General features: G+C 36.8%; 1 long non-coding RNA gene across 2 annotated transcripts in view; it reads right to left on the reverse strand.

The window, feature by feature from the left end:
- LOC135219171 (uncharacterized) overlaps nt 1-23,706 on the reverse strand; it is a 201,375-nt gene that overhangs the window by 139,012 nt on the left and 38,657 nt on the right. For both annotated transcript variants that reach the window (XR_010315386.1, XR_010315385.1), the window contains exon 2: nt 11,331-11,434. This is a non-coding gene — a long non-coding RNA (uncharacterized LOC135219171). The remainder of the gene's footprint in view (nt 1-11,330; nt 11,435-23,706) is intronic.

Below are 23,706 nucleotides of genomic sequence, written 5' to 3' on the forward strand. Positions count from 1 at the left end.
TGCTGTATGAAACTCTCAGCCATGGCTTAGAAACCCTCAGCCGCATGCCATGAAACTTTCAGCCGTGCCCCGTTGGTGGACAGTGTTGTTAGAACCTATAGCCGTGGCAGACGCACAATCATGGCTAACTTTAACCTTAGATGAAAAAAAAACTACAGAGGCTAGAGGGCTGCAATTTGGTATGTTTGATGATTGGAGGGTGGCCGATCAACAAACCAATCTGCAACCTTCTAGCCTCAGTAGTTTTGAAGATCTGAGGGCAGACAGAAAAAGCGCGGACGGACAGACAAATAGCCCTCTCAATAGTTTTCTTTTACAGAAAACTAATAAAAATGAAACATGGGGAAACACCAATAAGAACGTCATCATTTACTGCGAGTTAGGTATACAGTATATTCGATTTCCTTAATTCTGAGAACAAAATGAATTTGATACAATTGACCTTTGTTGGTGTAAGTATCAGAATTGAAGGCCGGGTGCTTCTCAATGACACGGCAACCTAAACGGAAGAGAGCATTGTCTTTTTCAATGGCCATCACAAGATGAATCCGGAGTACCTCAAACAATCAGCTGATGGCGCCTTTACACTTGACTAAAGACTAAGGATGGTGGATCAAGAATATAAAGGCCATCTTAATGTTCAGTCACCAAACATCGCGATGATTAAGGATATATGTATGTTGCAGTAAGATTGTGAAACCAGGGATTTACATTTTCTGGGAATTCGTGAAATAACCAGTTCTCCTAGGAACATTTGATCCCTGGGGGCTGTTACTATAGTAGATTCACATCAACCGTGCATTTGAAGAAGTCTAGGCCAGTCCCTTATGATCCTCCTGATTGGCTGTTGATAAGCCAATCACAGAGCTGGAAACTCTCAGCCTCTCGAGAGAGTTCACATGGGCAGGATGTATGTTCTACCTCTCCTGAGGGAAACGTCTTTCAAAAGTATTCCTCAGGAGAGGTGGAACATACATCCTCCTTATGTGAACTCTCGAGAGTGACTGAGAGTTTCCAGCCCTGTCATTGGCGTATCAACAGCCAATCAGAAGCGTCGTAAGGGACTGGCCTAGACACCAAATGCACGGCTGATGTGAATCTACTATGGCCCCTCGGGGATCAAATATCCCTAAGTGAATTGGTGGTTTCATAAATTCCCCTGAAAAGTTCAGTTACTTCGTGAAATCCCTGGTTTCAGTGTCTTACTGTAACATATATACGGTCAATTCTTCCTTTACAAAAAGCCCTAGACAAGTTTTTATCTGCAATAGGGTATTCAACAGTCACTCTTTCTCTGAAATTATATAACGGCTTCTACAGCTATCTGACATATTAGGGAGTCGCTGAATGTTATTGACCCAGTGTTGGTGAGACCATCATTGGTGTCTGTCACTACTATTATAGGTTGTTGATCGTCATAAAAATGGTGCGCTACTGAGGCAATTTATAGCTTAATCACGAGTTCTCAGTATGCCACCTATACAGCGTCACCTTACACACACACACACACACACACACACACACACACACACACACACACACACACAGACTAAATTGAAGGCCCTTGCTATCCATTAAGACAGACTGTACATTTTGGGGGGGAAAAATGCTTCACTAAAACAATTCAGAACAAATCTTGATCATTCTTTTCCTTCTAGATAAAATTTCTGGGTGAAATTTGTCATAATCAAAAGCGTTTTAATCCAATAAAAAAAAGGTTCTGTAAAGACCTTCAAAAAATTATTCAAGTTACGCAGTGTTATTTACAACAGATATCCTTTAGGCTGTGCTGAAGTAAACATTATTTCAACAAATCTCATTTCAAGGGATCATAAGTATTAAAACAAGCAATGGATACAATTTCGTATCACTCAAGATAACAGAGTGAAAAGGTTAACAAAATTAAGGAGAACATTTTTTTTTTTTAAAGCCAGGGGGTAACTTCAGCCATGCATACTTATGTAACAAAAGGTGACCTAAAACATAAGGATGGAATAACTATATCTATAAAAGGACAAACCTATTAATCTACCTCATATCATCGCGATATTTTGAGAAGAATGATCTTTTCATAACACTGAAAATAGGTAACACGAAGACGGAATATTGATAACTCAAATTTTCACTTATAAAAGTAAGGCGCAGATAATTCATTTATTCTGAAACACTTCAGACATATATCATATTACACGAGTCGACAATGAACCTTCTGCACTTATATGAATGTGAATACCACCATTTACACAGCTGTAGATAAGTAATTCACACGACCCAATGCTTCTAGCTAAAACGTCATTGGCTAAATATCATAAATTTCCAGAAACATAAAATATAAGACACTTAGCCTCCTGAAATCTAAAATGACTGCCCTTTACACGGATAAAAACAATTGCCATACCATTCAGCAGCGTCTGTTATGTTTAAAATGGACCGGTTAGCGCAGCACAAGTCGCGTGTTAATGACCCCAAGAGACTGTTGTCACTTACTGGGTCACTTCAAAGGTATGTAATTTGTGCAACATTTCTAGGTACTAAGTCATGATACTATGCAACAGGTTGCGATCCGAGAATTTACCTTTAGCGAGCAGAATGTTGGTCAGTCTGGGAAAGTTTAGAAGGAGGTTTCTCTCACATTCCTTTTGTAAATCAATTCATAAAATTAAGGTTTAATTGTCCAATAACAGCTTCAAAGTGAAGCAATTGAAAGGCAAACAGTTTCAGAGTGAAGCACGAGAAAGGAAATCAGTTTCAGAGTGAAACACGAGAAAGGAAAACAGTTTCATAGTGAAGCAATAGAAAGGCAAACTGTTTCAGAGAGAACCACGAGAAAAGCAAAAACCTTTTAAAATATTTTTTTTTTTTATTTAAAGAAAATTATGCTGGCCATTTTTTTGGAAAAATATGATGAGAGTGGAGAGCATTATTTATTATCTAAGTGACCCAACAGGTACCAAATAAACAAAATATTTACTTGGGAAGTATAATCAACGTCGACGGTACTGTCTCTTCCGCCTTTATAAACGATAATTCAATTATCACTCTTTATAATATCTGTCAAAATAAATGAGCTACTTTATGTTTCTCTAATCCTATTATTTTTACAAGTCGTTTGATAGTTCACATCCACTGTATATTTATACGTGTCTTGTTTGTGTCCCCTGTTTCTCTCTAGATATGATAATTTATATACAACCAGAAATTTTTATAGTTTGAATGACGTCCTAGATCTAACTTACCAACAGATATTTTTCGGAACACAGAGATTGAGTGTGTGGTCTTTTAATTGATTTAAATAAGACAACATAAATTCGATTTACTCGTAACAGAGATAAAACAGTCATTCCTTCAAATATTTCATAGTAAACAAAAATCGTTTCGCTGAACAATAAAACCATGTAGTGGGCAAATTCAATTTGGAACATGTATTCCGGAAATATATATGACGCATATAAAGAAAGGACGCTAACGACCAGCAGAGACAAAGAGCAAAAGCGATTTCACTGCCGGACATCCACACACGTGATCAGTGACCAAACCTTTCTCTCAACTCATGTAACCCTAAGATAACAGGGCACATTGGTGAGGATGTTCCAACAGACATACATATGCAGCTCCCCACAACCACAATACCTGGTTCACAGGGAATAACAGTGTGGTAAGCGAGGCTAAACTCTCTGAGCATGGTCAAAACAGACAGTTCCCTGAGGTACCATGATGCCAGTTCCCTTGTTCTGGTTCGGTCTTCAGCCTTTGCACAAGGCATGTTATCTTGAATTTGCATGACTATACTCTACATAGGCTACCATCTTTTGCAAAGGCCTTGCTGCATGCTAAAGTTTTATTCTTATTCTTAAAGCTAGTTCAGCCTACATTACGTCCCCTAAGACCGTTCTAAATAAATTACACACTGCTAAAATTCTATGTACATACATTTTCTGATGAATCGTCTGAGCAACCACTCTGGTCACCTAAATAGAGATAGAATACCCTTGAAATCCTGGGACACTAAATGTTTCGTAAACTTACCAATATCATTATAGAGATATTCCTAAAATTCGTTCTTATCATTTTAGAAAAATTCCAGACATTTTTAAAAACTCGATAGATTTTTACATGAGCTGTAAACATTAAAAAATAATGGTAGTATTTTATTTCTTTAAGGACATAAAAAATTGTCAAACTATATTATTGGGTGGAAAAGTATACGGTAAAGGTAATTAAGGGCAACTTCTGTTGTAATATTATGACGTCATCTATGCAAAATAAATGGCAAGGTAGTCAGTGGACCAAAGCTGCTGCGGTAGGCAAAAAATAATGGCTCTTGCAGAAGGGATTTATAATCTACAAAGGCATTCCTTTCACTATTTTTGTCCCAGATGCCGTCAAAGTGTACCCTTTATTCCAAAAGTTTGTTCTTTTAGACTGTATACAGACCAATCTCACGACCCAGAGAATAATCTCACTTTCGCACCTCAAGTGTTAAGCGATTCTACCAACACTTATAGTTAAGGTTTATTATCTGTCAGCCATTATTCCAGGCAGACTATTCTCCATAGAGTCGCTTCCATCTTTATGATTGCAGGAGGCGCACTATGCCCGGTGCCAAGAGCACTGCATAGATTATTGTCATTATATAAAATACTTTAACCACACCGTTTAGCTGACTATCATTTCTCATAGGCTGGCTTTACTGCATGTTGACGATAGATACAAAAAGCAGACATAAGGAATAAGTACAATTTAAAAAATACTGCCAACAATATATCCAAAACATGATTTCCAGTTTATAAGACGATGAGACTTTGATTTAAGATGATGTTAAAACCTGACAGATAATAATAAAACAGAAAGAAGAAAGAAATGGACTTGAACTACCACACTGATGAGTCTAATAATCACGGGGCTATCTATCGCTTTTGTTTCGTAAAGATAACTGCGATGAAAACTTGTTAAAAATCCTAAAAAAAAACTTCTTATAAGGACGGGATACGAAGGGCCGTGACTTTCACCTTCCCACACTTTAACAGTGACATTCACCTTCCAACACTTTTACAAAACGGGTGAGTGTCATCCACTCGGCTCGACAACAGCGGACTCAAGAGGATGTCAGCGCCATTCTTTTGGGGGGTAGTGACGTCAGTGCACCTATGCATAACTTAAGGTTCTTTGCGGTGTGCCTTCGGTCCCTATTGCGACCCCTTTCGTTCCTTATACTGTACCTTCTTTCATATTCTCTTTCTTCCATCTTACTTTCCACTTTCTCCTAACAACTGATTCATAGTGCAACTGCGACGTTTTCCTCCTGTTAAGGTGCGTCCACACGGTCGAACAATGTCCGACGGACAAACAATGTTACCATATCATTGGCGAAGCAGGATGACGTCATAAGCGTTGAAACGATGGACGTAAATCTAGCAACAAGCAGTGGTACCAGATGAGGTTGTAAACCACAGTTTTTACTCTGCTCACAAGGCAGAGACCGGCAGACAATTGTTAATTGGTAACAATGGTCGTCCGTCGGATATTGTTCGACCGTGTGGACGCACCTTTACACCTTTCAAACCTTTTGCTGTTAATTTCCGTTCCAGTGTTGAAGAACCTCATAGGTCCCAGTGCTTGGCCTTTGGCCTAAACTCTATATACAATTCAATTATCCTGTCATTTACTAACAGCAAACATAAATTTCGTCGCACCGTATCTCCCAAAATTAACCACAATTAAGAAAACAAGCAAGGACTAGATCTTACACAAGCCGTAAAATAAAATCATGGTAAATTGGTATTATATGATTAATTTTGCAGTTCACGTAGGGAGAGGGATTTGGCAAGTGTTCATACGAATTACTTGCACTCCCAACAATAATAATGAGTATGGAAATATCTTTTTCTCTTATTGGTTGGAGTAACATAAGAGCGTTAGATTACAGAGCAATAATAATGTAGGAAAAAACTTGAAGACATGTAGAAACTGTCTTCGAAAAAAGGAAATAAATCGAAGACAAAAGGAAATGCATCTAATAATAATAATAATAATAATAATAATAATAATAAATAATAATAAATAATAATAATAATAAAAATAATAAAAAACAATAATAATAAATAATAATAATAATAATAAAAATAAATATAATAAAAACATTTAACTAAATAAAGAATTTAATAATAATAATAATAATAATAATAATAATAATAATAATAATAATAATAATAATAATAATAATAATAATAAAATAACGTAAACAGACGAGAACAAAAACTGATTATCCCCAGGACCTCATTAAAAATGAGAAATCGTTGGCAGCTCCCTAACGGCAAACTTCAAACATTGACGTGCAAAGTTTACGAAATGTCAAAGAAAACGAAAAGCGAACAATCATGTATGAAGTCGCGAGATGAAAGATTCAGTATTTTGTAGCATCACAGTTAAAACCACGAGAACTCTCTTGATCTTTTATTCAGGCTAATCAGCTCCCGGCGGCGAACAAGTTTCAAAAACTAAGTTTGATCTCCTAAGTAATAGCAGCTATGTAACAAGGATCTCCTTCACTGGCGTTGATGGTGGTGGATTCTCAAGGAAGTGAGTAGTGGTTCGTTCTCCTGAATCACCAGTTTAGGAGAAAAAAAAAAAACTACTGGAATAACGTTTGAATGTACCTGAGATTAATAATTACAAATTTGTTGAAAATCATGAAGAAACTAAGAGTAAATGTGTGATAAGGCGAAAAATTTACGACTTTATGGATCTTTTTGGAATGTAAATTCATTAAACCATTCATAAATAAATAATAATATGGTGGGGTTTTAAGCGTAAAATCTAAATAACTGAATTGAATATAGATTTTAGGCCAAAGATCAAGCATTGGAACCAGTGAGATCATTCAGCGCTGAAACGGAAATTGACAGTAAAATTTTGCACTATGAATCAACCGCTGGGAGGGGGTGGGAAGATGGAAGAAATAGAATATGAAAGGAGGTACGGTAAAAGGAACAAAAAGGGGTTGCAGCTAGGGGCCGAAGGCACGCTGCAAAGAACCTTAAGTAATGCCTACAGGCGTATGAGGCGCACAGAAGGCACTAAACTCTACGGTGGTGAAATCTTTTGGTATAAGAGGAATCTTTAACGAATATTGCTCCAGTGTAATAATTGATATCAACATGTTCTTCGCACAATTACAATGACGCCAGTTATCAGCGTTTGAGTCCTGTTAGGTGCATTTTCAGTTGAAAGGTTCTCGCGCTTAATAAATGTTAAAAAAAATCACAATCGCTATGACTCTTCAAGATTCATCCCTTTCGATCTGCCGCTAATACCTATAAAGTACTAAATTGTAGACTTTTTCACTTTCATCTCTATTATTTCATAAATAAATAAACTATCAGCAAGACTGAAGCTATACAGCTTCAAGACAGTAGGTCACATATGCTCCCGATTCTCTCTGAAGACATATTCCTGTGACTAGCAGCTTCATCAATATATTATAAACACAAAGCAGATGAAGGAAACATGGTGGTGACTACCCAAGAGAGATTCGATAACGTATGCATGTATGTCTTGATGAACATGAGCACATCATCATGAATGCACGTTCAGTAATCCCCGGCATTAGAAACATAAAACAAGTACAAACGTCGGCGCAATTGAGTTTTCTGTACTGTGTATAATGCTGTGTGAGAAGCGGCCCATGACACTTTCAGCCAAGGCCCAGAGATGGACTGTCCTATAGCGATCATGGCTAACTTTAACCTTAAATAAAATAAATTCTACTAAGGCTAAATGTCTTCAATTTGGTATTTTTGATAAACGGAGGATGGATAATCAACATACCAATTTGCAGCCCTCTAGCCACAGTAGTTTTTAAGATCTAAGGTCGGACAGAAAAAGTGCGGACAGACAGACAGACAGCCATCTCAACAGTTTTCTTTCACAGATTACAAAACCACAAAATTTAAGCGCCTCAATGTCGTGGTTGGTAAGGTGTCGGCGTCCCAACTCGGTAGTCGCGGGTTCGATTCTCGGCCATTCCACTGAGGAGTGAGAGATGTGTATTTCTGGTGATAGAAGTTCACTCTCGACGTGGTTCGGAAGTCACGTCAAGCCGTTGGTCCCGTTGCTGAATAACCACTGGTTCCATGCAACGTAAAATCACCATACAAAAAAAAAAAAACAAAAAAAACGCACACACACAAAGCAAAACATAAGCTGATGTTTCGGAATGCGTTGATCTAAAAGAGGGAAGATTATATAACTAATCTAAGAGCTTATTTTTCAAAATTCATTGATAAATATTAAAACATGATGTAGTTCTAGTAGAAAGCCACCTAAAAGGAATATTCAAATGGGAAAGACCGAATTACATGGTATAGGCGGCGAGAATGATTTAACACTGCTACGGAGAAGATTGGAACAACCAAATAATTCATATAATAATCGCCGGTGATAATGACATATTTGCGGAACACAATCTTGTTAATTGTACTCTATCTCCTTTTCGCTACCCCGTAACTACGGCACTTCTTCGGCGCTGATAATCCAAAAGTAGTAGACAGAGTGAAAAGAAATAAATAAAATGGAAAATACGGCAACTCCGACTAAGGCTGCACTCTGCAAATGGTCTGGAGACATCGAGGAAATATATAATGGAAAGAGGAGCTGGTCGCCTGAATATTTCTGTCGTCGCTCATAAAATTCTTTTTTGAAATATGATACAACTTGGATTATTCATAGGAGAATTTATAATGAAATTAACTTATGGGCAAATAAAAAAAATGGAGGACATATGTCTCTCTTATGCCGCCGAGTATATATAGTATACGATTCGTGGGATTAAATCGCTGAATACATAAGGCAATTTGCTAATGTTCTATTCAACCCCTCGTAAAATGGATTTAATGTTTATGTATATCTGTATGGGCATGTCTGTCTGTCTGTCTATTCAGACTACCGATCATGTTTATGTATCATGAGTGCCAGCTTTTGTTTCCAGTATATCTGGAGTCGTTGGTGACATTCGCTTTGCTGTGCTGTTTGTTTATCACAACTTTCCAATGACAAAATGCCTTCCATTTCAAATGAAACGTAGCGAAGTACAACAGAAGTCTTTTACTAATTGCTAAAACAAAATTACTTTTCAAATATATAGTATGCATAGTTCGTAAGAACCCTTGGTAAAAAAATATTTTCCTCAATTCAAATATTGCTTGTGAACAGCTGAAATGCATTGAGTGTTTGAATTACGAGGTCCTACGTGCCTTCGGTTTTCAGTCTAATGACGATTATTTTGATCTAGTCACTCGTCAGATTACCCAGACGCCATTTGGAATGCTGCCCATCTGGTGATTGTTCCACTATATGTATTGCGCAACATGCTCTATATATACATATGTATATATATACATATGTATACATATGTGTGTATATATGATATATATATATATATATGATAGTATAGATATGATATATAGATATTTATATATATTTGTATCATATATATATATATATATATATATATATATATATAGATATATATAATGCAAATGTCATTACATAATATTGGATTTGATGTCCCTGTCACAAGTATTACCAAGACGCCCACCAGAAGGTGTAAGTATTTTGTATTGGTAAATACACAAATGGCATTAGTTGATAAAGATGCCTTACTCATATTACTTGTTAACGGCAGTCATGAGGAAAAGGACTTGAGCAACTTAGAAATACCGATGGATACAACGTTACTAATAGTTATTTCATAAATGAAAATCCTAATAATAACTGTTTTTACCAAAATTTAGAAGGCCATCATAAACATCATCCCTATAAAGAGAAAAGAAAAATGATAAACGATAAACTTTCTTTTAAGAGCTCATGACTACTGAAGAAAAAGAGCGCTGGCGGAATCAACGTGAGATAGAAAAAGATAAATAAACAAACAAATATGGTCAGAGGTGAACTCGCAAAGTTAGACAAAGCAGGCTTTAATTTTAATCTGACAGTAATTAGTAAAGTGAATGTATCCGTATTTTATTATCTAATAAAATGCGAAAAACTACGTACTTTGCTCGTGCTTTTCTCATGCATTTTAGGTAATATTTGGATCCACATAAACCAATTTAGGGCTAAAAGAACAATAGGTCTTAATTAGTATATAAAGCTCATTTTCACCCTCAACATGGCCGGAAATTCCTTATTCGTCCTAACTGTCACTAAGATGCGCGGAATATTACCAAGAGCAAAATCTTAAAAATCATGTATACATTACAGGCCCTCACCATCAGTCCACCTCAACTAAATTACCCCATGTTACACTAAGTTGACCCATTTGATAAAAGACAAGGAAACATGGAGCAATGACATGTAGACATTTTCGATAAATGACAATGATGAATTTACTGACACACTTCACAGAAGATAAAGTGGAAATAAAAAAATTATTATATGTTGACTCATTGGATAACATCAATGATAAAATGTTGACACATCTGATAAAACACGAAGAAAAAAAGTTTGTTGAATGTGGTGAAACAATGATAAAAGACGGTGAAATGTGTTCACACATTTGAAAAAAATAAGAAATGCGTTTATAAGCATTTTATTAAATACAAAATATACGAAAATATTGCTGCATTCAATACAAGATAAAAAAAAAAAGTCACGCACACTGTAAACACTGACCTACATTGGGCTGCATTATTTTCTTACAGCTATGCTATTATTAAGATGGATATAAAAACATCATCTAGCGTGGCATTCACCCAATGGACTACGGCTAAATCATATAGAGAGAGTATGGCTCTCTTTCGTAATATACTTGATAAAGCTATGAAATCACCACCAAGTCAAGTGCACTATTTTCTTTAATATTTTTCGTATTAGTGCGTTTGTACTCATAAACTACTATAAGCATTTGACTGCTCCTCATAAACTGTCATCGGAAAAATGAGGATGTTGTTAAGTGAAAGACTTGACAAGTGAATTTTTGAAATACAATAAACAATCATGAAAATGTAACAATAAAAACAATATTAAATAATGCCAACACTAAACAGACGTAAACAAGAATGAAATGCTAGCATTACTAAATTGTGGGGTTCAAAATTTATCTCTGGGCGCATATGGTATATATACTTCCCGAGTGAAGGCGTTATTATAACAAGTTCTTACTTAACTTCCCCTCCAGCTACACCTCATTGCTTCTTAATCAATTGACGCTTAACGAAGAAAATTCATATCACAAGGACAAAAAGGAAGCCGGAGATTATAAAATTATAGGGCGTATGGAATGTCTGAAAGTGAACATTTCTCATAACATCTTTTTTTTTCTTAATACTCACGATTTAATCACTTTTAAAGTTGCTTCCGTCACCGTGGATGCAAACATCTTCCGGATAAGAATCGATTTTTCGGAGTTCGGAATCCACAAGGTCGTCATGTGACCCTATAATAAGAGAAAAATAATCATTGAACAAAACAATGGCGACAGAGTTGTAACAAAGGCGTGAGTAAGAGGCAGCATCTACCAATGTACTAATTTATTCAGATAACAAAGACAGGCCAATAGCTCTTGCGAGCGGAAATGTAGTGCCTGACACAAGGCGAACCAAAACAGAGGTCACAACACAATCTCGTTTGTTGACGGATGGAAAGATACATATAAATCGATATAAAAGGCACGATTGAAGCTATGGTACAGATGGCTGAAATACTGATATTGTAATGCATATGGCAATGATGAAACATTTAGCATAACTATAATATGAATGAAAATATATGTACAAAAGATGTGTGACGTTTGTAGTTTCATGTACATGTGCGTTTGGCGACCAGAGATGTTTGTTGTGAGGAGATTAGCTGGTCAGGTGAGATGCAGGTATGTGGGTCCACGTGGGACTATACAGGATACCCCCCAACCTTTGTGAGGCCTATGTTTGTAGACTGGTGTCCAGGAGGTATGCTGACTTTAGAAGGTCGATGGATAGACCCATGTTGCTGGGCACTGTCATCTGGTAGGCTTTGTGTCGTCTGTGGATGATACGGTATGGTCTCGCATAGGCTAGGGAGAAGGGGGCTCTGTGTGCATCTACTTGTAAGAAGGCATATTTAGTGTTCTGCAGTTCACTGAGGACATACACTTTTCTGGTCATGTGGTAAGTCGTCTAGGCTGGCATTAACTGTTCTAATGCTTTATGGGTGCTAGACTGGGATGTTGGGCTTGTTTGATTTTGAACGAAATCTGCTGGGAATGTTAGTGCTTGGCCCTATAGGGCTTCTACTGGAGAAGTGTTGAATACTGAGTATGGTGTCATTCTCAGGCCCAGTAAGACCTAGGGTAACATCTTTCTTCAGCTCCCACTTTGACATATGGCAGTGAGCGATGCCATTCGCTTCCCGGTTGTAAGCCATTGTGTGTGCAATCTTTGATCCAAAACTGTCTGCAAGGGCATTCCATAAGGCAGGCGGGAAATTTGCTCCCTTGTTGCTCGTGATGATCTGAGAGACTCCATGTCTGCTGACCCATCCGAAGAGAGCTTTCATGCAACTCATCACCGCCTGTTGCCATATCGGTATTGTTTCAGGCCACCTGGTATTTCTGTCAATGATGGTGAACAGGTATCTGTACCCCTTGGAGAAGGGTAGGGGTCCTAATATGTCGATGTGGCTGTGGACGAGTCAGCGGTGTGTTGTGTTAAACTCTCCTATTCCACTTTGTACATGTCTTGTGATTTTTTATGTCTGACATCATGGGATGCATTCTCTCATCTAGTTTATGTCCTTTTACATTCCCCACTAGAAGTACTGCTCTGCTAAAACTTGGGCAGCTGACCAGCCTGATTGGTGGGACAGGTTGTGGGCAAGAGTGAAGGCTTTTCTTCTGGCAGGTAGGCATGAGGGCATCTGGTACTCGTTTCACAGGCGAGGATCATCTCTCCATTGTTGATTGACAGGTCGTTCCAGTGGTTGTAGGTCCAAATATTCTCTTTGCGCCTCTGGTATTTCAGGATATGCTATTCTGAGCTGGATAGTGTTGACGCAGTTTCATCATGGTGCGTCCGTTATGGTGTTTGCTGAACCCTTCAAGTACTTGATAGTGCAGGAGTGTTCAGCTATTGCTCATAGGTGACATCTATTGTCTTTATGAAGGCATGCACCAAGAGTTGATGTTCTGTTTGTATGATAAACTGTTGTCCCTCGAGCATGTGGCGGAAGTGACAGATGCTAGGAGCTCCCTGTCAGATAGAGTAGTTCTGTTTTGCTGTCGTTAACTTCTTGCTGTAGAATGGCAGTGGACAATGACCATCATCTGTGTCCTGCTCGAGTACAGCGCACATCTCTTTGTTACTCTCATCCATCATCAAAGTGAGGGACATATGGGGTAGAGGAAACATTAATGTGGTTAAAGAGGTTATTACTTGTTTTGCTGAAAGAAATGCATTATCTTGATCTTCTAACCAACTTAATTTTTCCTGTTTTCCTTGTAGGAATTCATAGATTAGACTCATGATTTTAGCAATATTAGGGATAAATCTGTGATAATAATTAATTAGACTGGAAATTCTTGTACTGCTTTAATTGTTGTTGGTTTTAGGAAGTCAATGTCTGCTTTACTTTCTTTGGTAAGGGCTTAATGCCATCTAGTCTTACTTGATGTACCAGGAATTCCATCACTTTCTTTGCCCATTCACATTTGTCTCAAGTGGAGGGGGGATGCCCATGGGCTGGCCACTTTTTGGCATAGTCCTGCAATCTCCATTTCCTTGAACACTTGTTTGTCATAGGTGAGCTCCTCTGGAGCTAAACGTCTGAAACATGAGTGAGTCTGGGGCCTTTGGTTTCTATGTGTGCTGGATGTTATGTTTTGGTGGATTGGTTAAGTCATGCTGCAGGTCATCTTTGAAAACCTCTTGGTAGTCTTGAAGAAGTTGCTGTATTTCTAGCGGTGGGGTAGGTGCTGCGATGGGAGCCTGTTTGCAGTCTCTGCTGTTGCGGTGACGATGTGATGATGGCTTGTCTGTGCAGCTGTTAATGAGTGACACCAGAGTGGTTTTCAGGATCAGTTGCTTTGAAGCTATGTCCTTCTGGCATGTTCATATCCCACTTCCGTACATCTTGAGTGGTGCTTCGCTGGTGGATACATGGAGGTTGGTGGGTGGAGCAGGATTGAGTCATTTGTGCGGGCTGGCTGGCACAAATCATTTGCATGTCATAGTGTTGAAAAGGAATTCTGTGTTTGACCTTTCGTCCCTGATGAAGAAACGCAAGGAGCCCTTGCCTTTGTACCTGAAAGAAAGACAGCAGTGAGCAGGCACTGTTTCTATTGGGTTGTGGTTGCGACCTTCTTCCATGTTTTTGAAAACAGGCAGCCTTTGTCACATTTTCAGGCCTTCTTTCCAAATCTCCAGTGGAAGTAGCACTTTCTCTCTGGTGCCTCATCCTTCTTCTGTCTAGTCTTCCCTTTGATGAATTGTTTGGGGAAGTTTCATTTGTGGATGGGGGTGGATAGGGGCAGTTTGTCCTCTGGGTCACTGTTGGATTCCATGTCAGTTGACTGCTGAGATCATCCATCTTTGATGGGCATGGTGGAGGCATTGGGCATGGCTGCCACTGTTTGGCGGGGCAATGTGAGGAGGACCTCTCTCACAAGGACCAAGGTTGACTCAAGTTGGCCGTATGTGGCAGGTAGCATTATGAGCTCCCATAACTGCTTGTAGACACACAATTGCCACTCATCTCCTATGGTAGTCCCCTCGCTGTTGAGGAATGTTTTGGCTCTTAGGGTCGGTGGCATGCTAATGGATGACTTCAGTTGGTCCTTCAGCAATTTGTAGGTGACAGGGGTTTCAAGTTCTGCAAGCCATCCTGCAACTTGCTCGAAAACATCATGTGGCAGGAATTCGAGGAAGGCATCAGCTTTGCATGCTGAAGAGGTATTTTTTGCTCAGAAGATTGTCTCCGCCCTGAAGAACGAAGCTTCTGGGTTGTGGAGCGTGAATAGGGGGCAGACGTATGGAGGTAGAGGCGATGGTGTTGCTGGAGAGGCTGGCATCGTTCAGGTTGGCTAGGCTGGTCATCTCTGTGCTCACCAACATAGCGAAGGCAAGAGTAAGAAGCAGAGTCTACAACCTTACTAATTTATGCAGACAATAGCTCTTGTGAGCAGATATGTAGTGCCTGACACAAGGCAAACCCAGAGGCACAACACAATCACTAATATTTGTTGACGGATGGAAAGATATCTGCTGAGTAAAGGACGTTGAACGTCGTAAGATTTTGCAGAAACTCCATTGTTCATGTTTTCCTTCGTGGATTATACCTCAATTTATGGATTTATCACGTTCCAAACTTTCGTGATTCAGTTATACATACATATATATATACACATATACATGTACATATATATATATATATATAGTATATATATATATATATATATATATATATATATATATATATATATATTCAAAACGATATTTACTTTTCAATACAGTTTTGTGTATATATATATATATATATATATATATATATATATATATATTATATTATACATTCATACATACATATATAGTATATATAAATTATTAATTTTTGCTTCATTTTTGTGCCACCAGACCCTACCTCTACACTCCATATTTTGTTTTAGTCAATTAAAACTAGCAGTTACATGAGTTCATATTCTAGTATAACATTCTTCAAAACCCTTCATATTATTGTTACGTAAACGAAACTGTGCGTGGTGTATGTATATGTATATATGTGTGTGTGTGTGTGTGTGTATGTATATGTATATGTATATGTATATGTATATGTATATATATATATATATACATGAAGATGGGAAAACATGTCTGTTTGTCTATTCCAAGTAAACGTCCACACCAATAAACCGATCAGTATGAAATTTTGCACAGAGGCCAAGCTAACATAAGGTTCGAACATACGGTAATTAGATTTTCCTAAAAACTTATAAATCCCCCTAAGAAGTTATTACTTCTAACACCCCACTCCCCACCCCGAGAATGTGTGCGCGCGAGCGTGTGCGTTTGTGTGTGTGTGTAATCGAAAGAAAATATGCCATATTCTCACAGTGAGTTTAAAAGATAAATTTCAGACTCAAGCCTTTGTACCAACAACAAAGACAGTTCCTTTTATTTTTAATGGCAGTAATGAAATGTTGAAATAAAACCACTTCTGGAAAGAAAGTGTTGTGTAAAAGCGTTGAACTTAGTCTTCTAACCAACAAGAGTTCCATTTGTTTCTGGATTTCAAGACCTACAGATGAAGGCATGCCCTAAAATATTTCGCACAGAGAAGTTATGGGTAAAATGAGGTCATTATTATTTACCATTGGTGCATGCGAACTATAGACTATGAATTCAAGCGAACTCGCATACTCTGTATGGGAAAAGTACATGTATGTATCTACTGTGACTCCCTGATCGTATCCAGAGTTGCGACTCTTGCTAATGAATGTTGGATAACAGATTAAGAATCTGTCCGGAGGCAGACTCAATCACAGATCGGGCGACACGCCTTCCCAGGATCATTGGCTCGGGCGTCGCAACCCCAAGTTAATCAGTTATGTAAAAACTGCTGACATTCGGTTCCCGAGGAACGTAGATTACTCCGCCGTGGTTGTAGAGATCGGCCACAAAGTCGTCTAGACAAAATTTGCTTCACTAAAAGTAAAATGTTTTTTTAGGATCTGACGTGATATTATTCCAATGTAGGTGGGTTTGGAGCGTAAAAAAGTAAAATGTTTTTAGGATCTGACGTGATATTATTCCAACGTAGGTGGGTTTGGAGCGTAAAAAAGCAAAATGTCTCTCTAGATGAGGTTCCGCAGCAACCCAACTTTCTCTAAATATAAATGTCCCCTTAACAAAGTAGAACATTCATAAAATAAATCATCTGGATATCTCCCTTTTGCCGTGCACCCTTAGTCATTTATTCTATTTGCCAGAAAAAAAATCAATTGAAACGAAAAATCACCACGAAAGAAACTCACTAAAGTTGGAAGAAAGAATTTTTTAACATTCTCAATTCTCTCATTCTTAGGTGAATGACTTATCCTGCTAAAGGAAAAAGGACCATCCCAAAACCAGACATAAATATTTGACTCCCGTCTGACCACAGATATTCAGTCAGTGACGACAGCCTGAATTCATTGATAGTGGGAGTCATTAATGCTGCCACTCATGATTGGCGGCGTTTCTTTCTTTCTTGTCAGTTTCAAGATTACAGCGGCAGTTTCCCAGCGGCTGCGGCTTCGTGAGGGAACCGACTGACAGACACATGGGCGGAATTCGATACGCCGCTGCCGATCAATTATATCGGTCATAAGTCAATGATGGACAAAGGGGAGAAATTCGTCGATGCTCCGAGACACTTGGCGGTAAAGAACAATGTTAAGAATGGGATCAGTAATATGTTAGACAAAGTGATAAGTGGTGCCAGATATATAATTACTAAATAGAATAATGTAATCGCAATAATTCATACAATCACAGATGGGTGCATGAACACGCTAATGCGCATGACACAGATATATGGAGCAAAGGCGCGCGCGCGCACACACACACATTATATATATATATATATATATATATATATATATATATATATATATATATATATATATATAGTATGTATTGTTTGCCTGATTGGTTCCGCTCTGATTCAACAGTGAAAAGGTGAAACTGGCAGTGCAATTGATTTATCTGTTCCTGCAATCATCCCTGACATAGAAAACTGCTTATTGGTTATATATACATATATATAATATATAATATATATAATAAATAAATAAATATATATATATATATTATATATGTGTATATATATATATATATTATATATGTGTGTATATATATATATGTATTTATATATATATCTATATATATATATATATATATATATTTATATATATATATATATATATATATATATATATATATATATGCCGAAAAGATAAATCAAGAACTGCTAAATACAGTATGTCATTTACGAAGCTTCATTTCTCTAACCAAAAGTGAACTGGTTTCCAAAGAGATGTGGAGAGGGAGATAAAGAGAATTTTATTTTAAGAAACATCGCATTTGCCTCTGGACTAGGATAAAAACAAATCGTTTGGATACTGACAAGTTCAAATATAGTTGTATACGATTCTTGACAAAGTAATAGAAGATAAATACATAGACAGTCTAACGGACTCCTAGACACGAGAACAGACAGACGGTAGACGCGCAGATTCATGTAAAGATTCAACTAGATCAATATCAATAAAATTTAAGTGAACTGATATGGTTGAGTGACGGATGAGAAATTAGAAGGATGACGATGAGTCATATTTCTTTATTGTATCTACTCTGTTTTCAGTGAACATTAATTCAATACAAAAAAAAACTTTTCATAATCTGTGCGATGCACTTTTGTTTTCGAGTCACCAGCGTTAACATCGTTTTTAAATAAGAGCACCAACAGCTATTGAAAATAATGGTGTAGGAAAAGGTAGGCACAGGAACAGATGATAAAAAAAAAATTAAAAAATTAAGCAAACAAGAAATAAATATTTCTGGCCATGACTATACCAACATCTGGCACATAAGATAAAAAAATCCGAGAAAAATATATTGCTTAATATAAAATACACTGAATCCAAGAAGCGTAAAAATGTAAAGTTATAAAAGTGAAAAAGACCGAAGACATTCGGATAAACAAACGAGTCGAGATCCGATATCTAAAACATTCATTCTAAACATCATGAGAACCGGATGACAAAAGAAGCCTACAAGGAGACCATCGTACATCGAAAATTATGCAGGAGACTATGAACTCATTTGAACACAGTGGCAAGTGACAGACAAATCTCAAAAACGCCACGACACTTTCGAATATTTCCATCTAATTTCATAATCTTAGAGAGACAGAGACATAAGAGTACAAATGGATAATATTCATCGTGAAACCCAAATTTTCTCAGCTCACAGATTTAAAAAGAAAGAGACCTTGGGGATTATTACCTTATAAACTCTATTTCTAATTAAAAAGTGAAAGAATGAAGTAATGCCCCTAGTAAACCTATATATCTATTTCGTTTCAACTCCAGAGAGAGAGAGAGAGAGAGAGAGAGAGAGAGAGAGAGAGAGATAGAGAGCGAGAGAAGAGAGAGAGAGCTTCTTACAAAATCTATGTTAATTCAGGACATAAGTTGAGTGAGAGAGAGAGAGAGAGAGAGAGAGAGAGAGCGGCTTCTTACAAAATCTAATATTTAATTCAGGACATAGTTGAGAGAGAGAGAGAGAGAGAGACCTTACAGAACCTTACCTTACAGACCTTACAGTTCGTTTCGGGTTGCCCCAGGTCCCTCAGTGTGAGGCGCCTCTAATGTCTACCAGAGAGTTGCTAGTACATCTTCCGGTATATTTGCATCTTCCAATCTTGGATGGTCTGGGATGCAGTTTAGATATTTGTCGAGCTTATTCTTAAACACATCTACGCACTCCTGATATATTCCGTCAATGATGGCTGGCAACGCATTGAATAGACGCTGCATTATCGATGCTGGTGCGTAGTGGATTAATGTTCTGTGTGCTTTCCTTATTTTTCCTGGTATAGTTTTGGGCACTATTAATCTACCTCTGCTTGCTCTTTCTGATATTTTTAGTTCCATGATATTTTCTGTTATTCTTCTATCTGTTTCCATGCCTGAATTATCATGTAGCGTTCTCTTCTCCTTTCTAGACTATATAATTTTAAGGATTGTAGTCTTTCCCAGTAGTCTAGGTCCTTAACTTCTTCTATTCTAGCTGTAAAGGACCTTTGTACACCTCTCTATTTGTGCAATATCCTTTTGATAGTGTGGGTACCATATCATATTGCAATATTCAAGTGGACTACGAACATATGTTTTATAAGCATAATCTGTGTTCAGCTTTTTTCTTCGTTTTGAAGTGCCGTAACAACACAATTCCCCATTTTTTGCTTTACATTTTGCCAACAGAATGGCTATTTGATCATGCATAACATGTTCCTATTCATCATCACACCAAGGTCTTTAACTGCTTCCTTATTTGTGATTGTCTCATTATTAGGTCCCCTATATGCATATAGCTTTCCTTCTCTGTCTCCATAATTTATTGATTCAAATTTATCAGAGTTAAATACCATCCTATTTACCTCTGCCCAATCATATACTTTGTTAAGGTCTCTTTGTAGAGCGTTCCTATCTTCATCACAAGTAATTTCTCTACTTATTCTTGTGTCATCAGCGAAACTACTCACTACCGAATCCTTAACATTACTGTCTATGTCTTCAATCATAATAACAAACAATATTGCAGCTAGCACCGTACCTTGTGGCACACCGGATATTACCTTGGTTTCATCTATTTTCTCATCGTTTGCAATAACTATCTGTTTTCTGTTGTGTAAAAATTCTTTTAACCATCTTCCTACTTTATCTACGATATTGTGTTTTCTAATTTTCTTTGCTAATATATTATGGTCTACTTTGTCAAAAGCTTTTGCAAAGTCTAGATAAACCACATCTGTTTTATTTCCGCTTTTCATATTTTGAATATGTTCTCACGGTGGACTAACAGTTGGGTTTGTACTTTTTCCGGGTACGAAACCGTGTTGTCCTATATTAAACAAATTATTTTTTTTATAAATGTTTCATAATATTTTTCTTCATTACCCTTTCATACACTTTCATAATATGGATGTTAGACTACAGGCCTATAATTACTTGCCTCTAGTCTTGATCCACTTTTGAAAGTAGGGGTGATATATGCTAATTTGTGCTCATCATAAATCTTGCCTGTATCTACACTTTGTCTTAATAATATTGCAAGTGGCTTTGCGATAGAATGAACTACTTTCTTTAACAAAATAGCAGGGACTCCATCCGGCCCTGCAGCAGCTCCATTTTTAATTTCATTAATTGCCTGCACAATATCAGCTTCATTAATTTCTATGTCAGCTAAATATTCACTATTTTCGTCCCTTACTTCTATATCATTATCTTCATTATCTATTCTAGGGGTGAATTCTCTCTTATATCGTTCTGCCAGTATGTTGCAAATTTCCTTTTTTTCATTCGTTAATCTCCCTTCACTTCTCAGAGGGCCTATTTCTATTCTTCTTTTATTCATCTTCTTCGCATATGAGTATAATAGTTTGGGGTTTTGCTTGATATTTAATAGGGTTTTTCATTTTCTTTTGATTGTATAATCTTTTGTTCTGCATTTTCTATCTTACTTTTTAGTTCTATAACTTTCCATGCATTTTTTTTCTTTTGCAAGACCTTTTTTTCCACTTTCTGATTTTCTGGAACAAGATCCTTCTGGCTCTTGGTATGCATGAATGATGTTTACTTTTCTTCTTCGGTATATATTTATCCACTATTTTCTCCAATATTTTATATAATATCTCCGTATTTACCCTTATGTCATCACTTACGAAAATGTTATCCCAATCTTTGTTTAATTCTTCATTAATTTCTGACCATTTTATATTTTTACTGTAGAAGTTGTATTTTCCATATCCTTCCCACTTTTTCCTTTCTTGCTTATCTCTATTTTCACTTGCTTTGGAATGAACTGTTAATTCTATGACATTATGATCTGAAATACTCGCATTATAAACTATTATTTCTTTAACATAATTCATCTCGTTCACAAATACTAGGTCTAAAGTATTTTCCTTTCTTGTTGGCAGGTGATTTATTTGTTGAATGTTGTATTCTAGTAGCATATCTAATAGCTTTTCAAATTGCCTCTTATCTTCTGCACTACTATTACTCTCTTTTTTATATGTATAAGTACAACCACAGTCTCCTATTCGTTCTTTCCATTCTACGAAAGGAAAGTTGAAGTCACCAGATAGGAGAATAGTCCAGTCCTTGTGTTGATTTCTACATATATCATCCAATTTTTCAATTATTAAGTCAAACTCTTTAGTATTAGGAGGTCTATATATTACTATGTTCATCAATTTTTCAGATTCAAATTTTACCGCTATTAGTTCACATTCTGAGTTACTATATTTCTCATATATTTTTCCTTTTTTCCTTGTTTTTTGTCTTTCCCATATATTGCGGTTCCCCTTGATTCCTATTTTTTCTATCTGATCTATAAGTTTGGAACCCTTTTATTTGATCATCATTCCCAGTCTCTTTGGGAATACCAGGTTTCACATTATTTATTCATTATATCTATTTTCTTTTCATTTTGGGTTAGTTCTTCTAAGTACTCTATTTTTCTTTTTGAGTTACTCGTAACTAAACCCTGCGCATTCATCACTATGATGGTTTGCGTGTTTTCTCATTCACTTTAATATTGGTAGTAATAAGGATTTTCCCATGTCCTCTTTCCTGTTCTGGTATGTTGTTCTTTTTTTCATTTCCAGAATTTCTGACATTAAAAAATCCAACTTTTCCATAATATTTGATCTTCCTTCATCATAATTATTCATTTTGTGTCTGAATCTGCAATTTTCTCCGTTTCTGCAATATCCTCTTGCATAATAAATACAGTTATTATCTCTTGAGTAGAATTTCGGAGCTGATGCTTTGAATTTTTTTGCTGACACCTCTGCATATCTCATTGGTGGTTTGCTTTTCTCTTTTACCTGATATTCTTGATTTCTCTCTTTATTTGTTTCTTTCTTATTTTGGATTTTATTACTTGGTTGGTTATTTATTTGATTATGATTCATGGCTACTGGGTGCATATATTTGCATTTTTTGTCGAACTTACATCCTTTTCCTTCTTTTAGGTTTTTACATATTTTTGGATGCAGATCTCTGCAATCATCCCCATAGCCATCTAAGTATGCACATTTACCATATATTTCATAGTTTTGACATTGACACCTTAGGATGTTTGGTAGTAACATATTTCTTTCTCCAAATCTGCAATTCCCTCTTTTCAAAAGGTTGCAGATTTTGTCTTTCTTGTCTATTTTTTCCTCTTTCCCGTCATTGTGTAGATCTGGGTAGAGCCTCTTCGGGATTGCTTTTCTGTTGTCATATCGTAATTTATTTCTTCGTAGGTATGCTGCTTTATTGCCTCATATGTAGTATCAATGAGTATCTCTGCATCCATACTTTTTATCTTGTTCTTTGTTTCCTTATTTTTTTCTGTCATTTTCATTTTTGTGTTACTTCTCTCCGTTTTCCTCTTCTTCTTTTTTCTTCTTGCTTCTTCCTCTTCTTCTTCATCCTCAACTATTTGTACATTCAATCTTGATTTAATAACATTGTCTATCCATGGATAGACATGTTGAACAAAAATTCTTGTATCTTTTCTCAAATCTTGCATTACCTCAGCACAAATTGTGGATGGGTCGGAATGTGGCATGCAGCACATTTTCTGATTAGGTTTTGTGGATTGACTATGCTATACCAAACCTTACACAGTTTGCATGCTTTTGGCATTCCTTTTTCCTCAATGCCATCAATTAGGATATTCACAAGATTCACCTTATTCATTTTCTTTGTCGGAATATGTTGGTTTATGTATATTTTCTTTATGAGTCTCTTGACCACTTGGATTTTATTTGGAACTTCTTCAATTATTTTCAAGATGTTTTCATTAGATTTGTTCCAGTTTGAAGGATTATATCCTTCTAATATATCTATGAATGCTTTGTATCTTTTGGTTAGGACTGTTGCTGATTTCATAGATGAGAAATGCCAGTTCCCTTCCTGCT

This window comes from Macrobrachium nipponense, chromosome 1 (assembly GCF_015104395.2).
Source record: "Macrobrachium nipponense isolate FS-2020 chromosome 1, ASM1510439v2, whole genome shotgun sequence".
In the NCBI taxonomy this organism is placed as follows: domain Eukaryota; kingdom Metazoa; phylum Arthropoda; class Malacostraca; order Decapoda; family Palaemonidae; genus Macrobrachium; species Macrobrachium nipponense.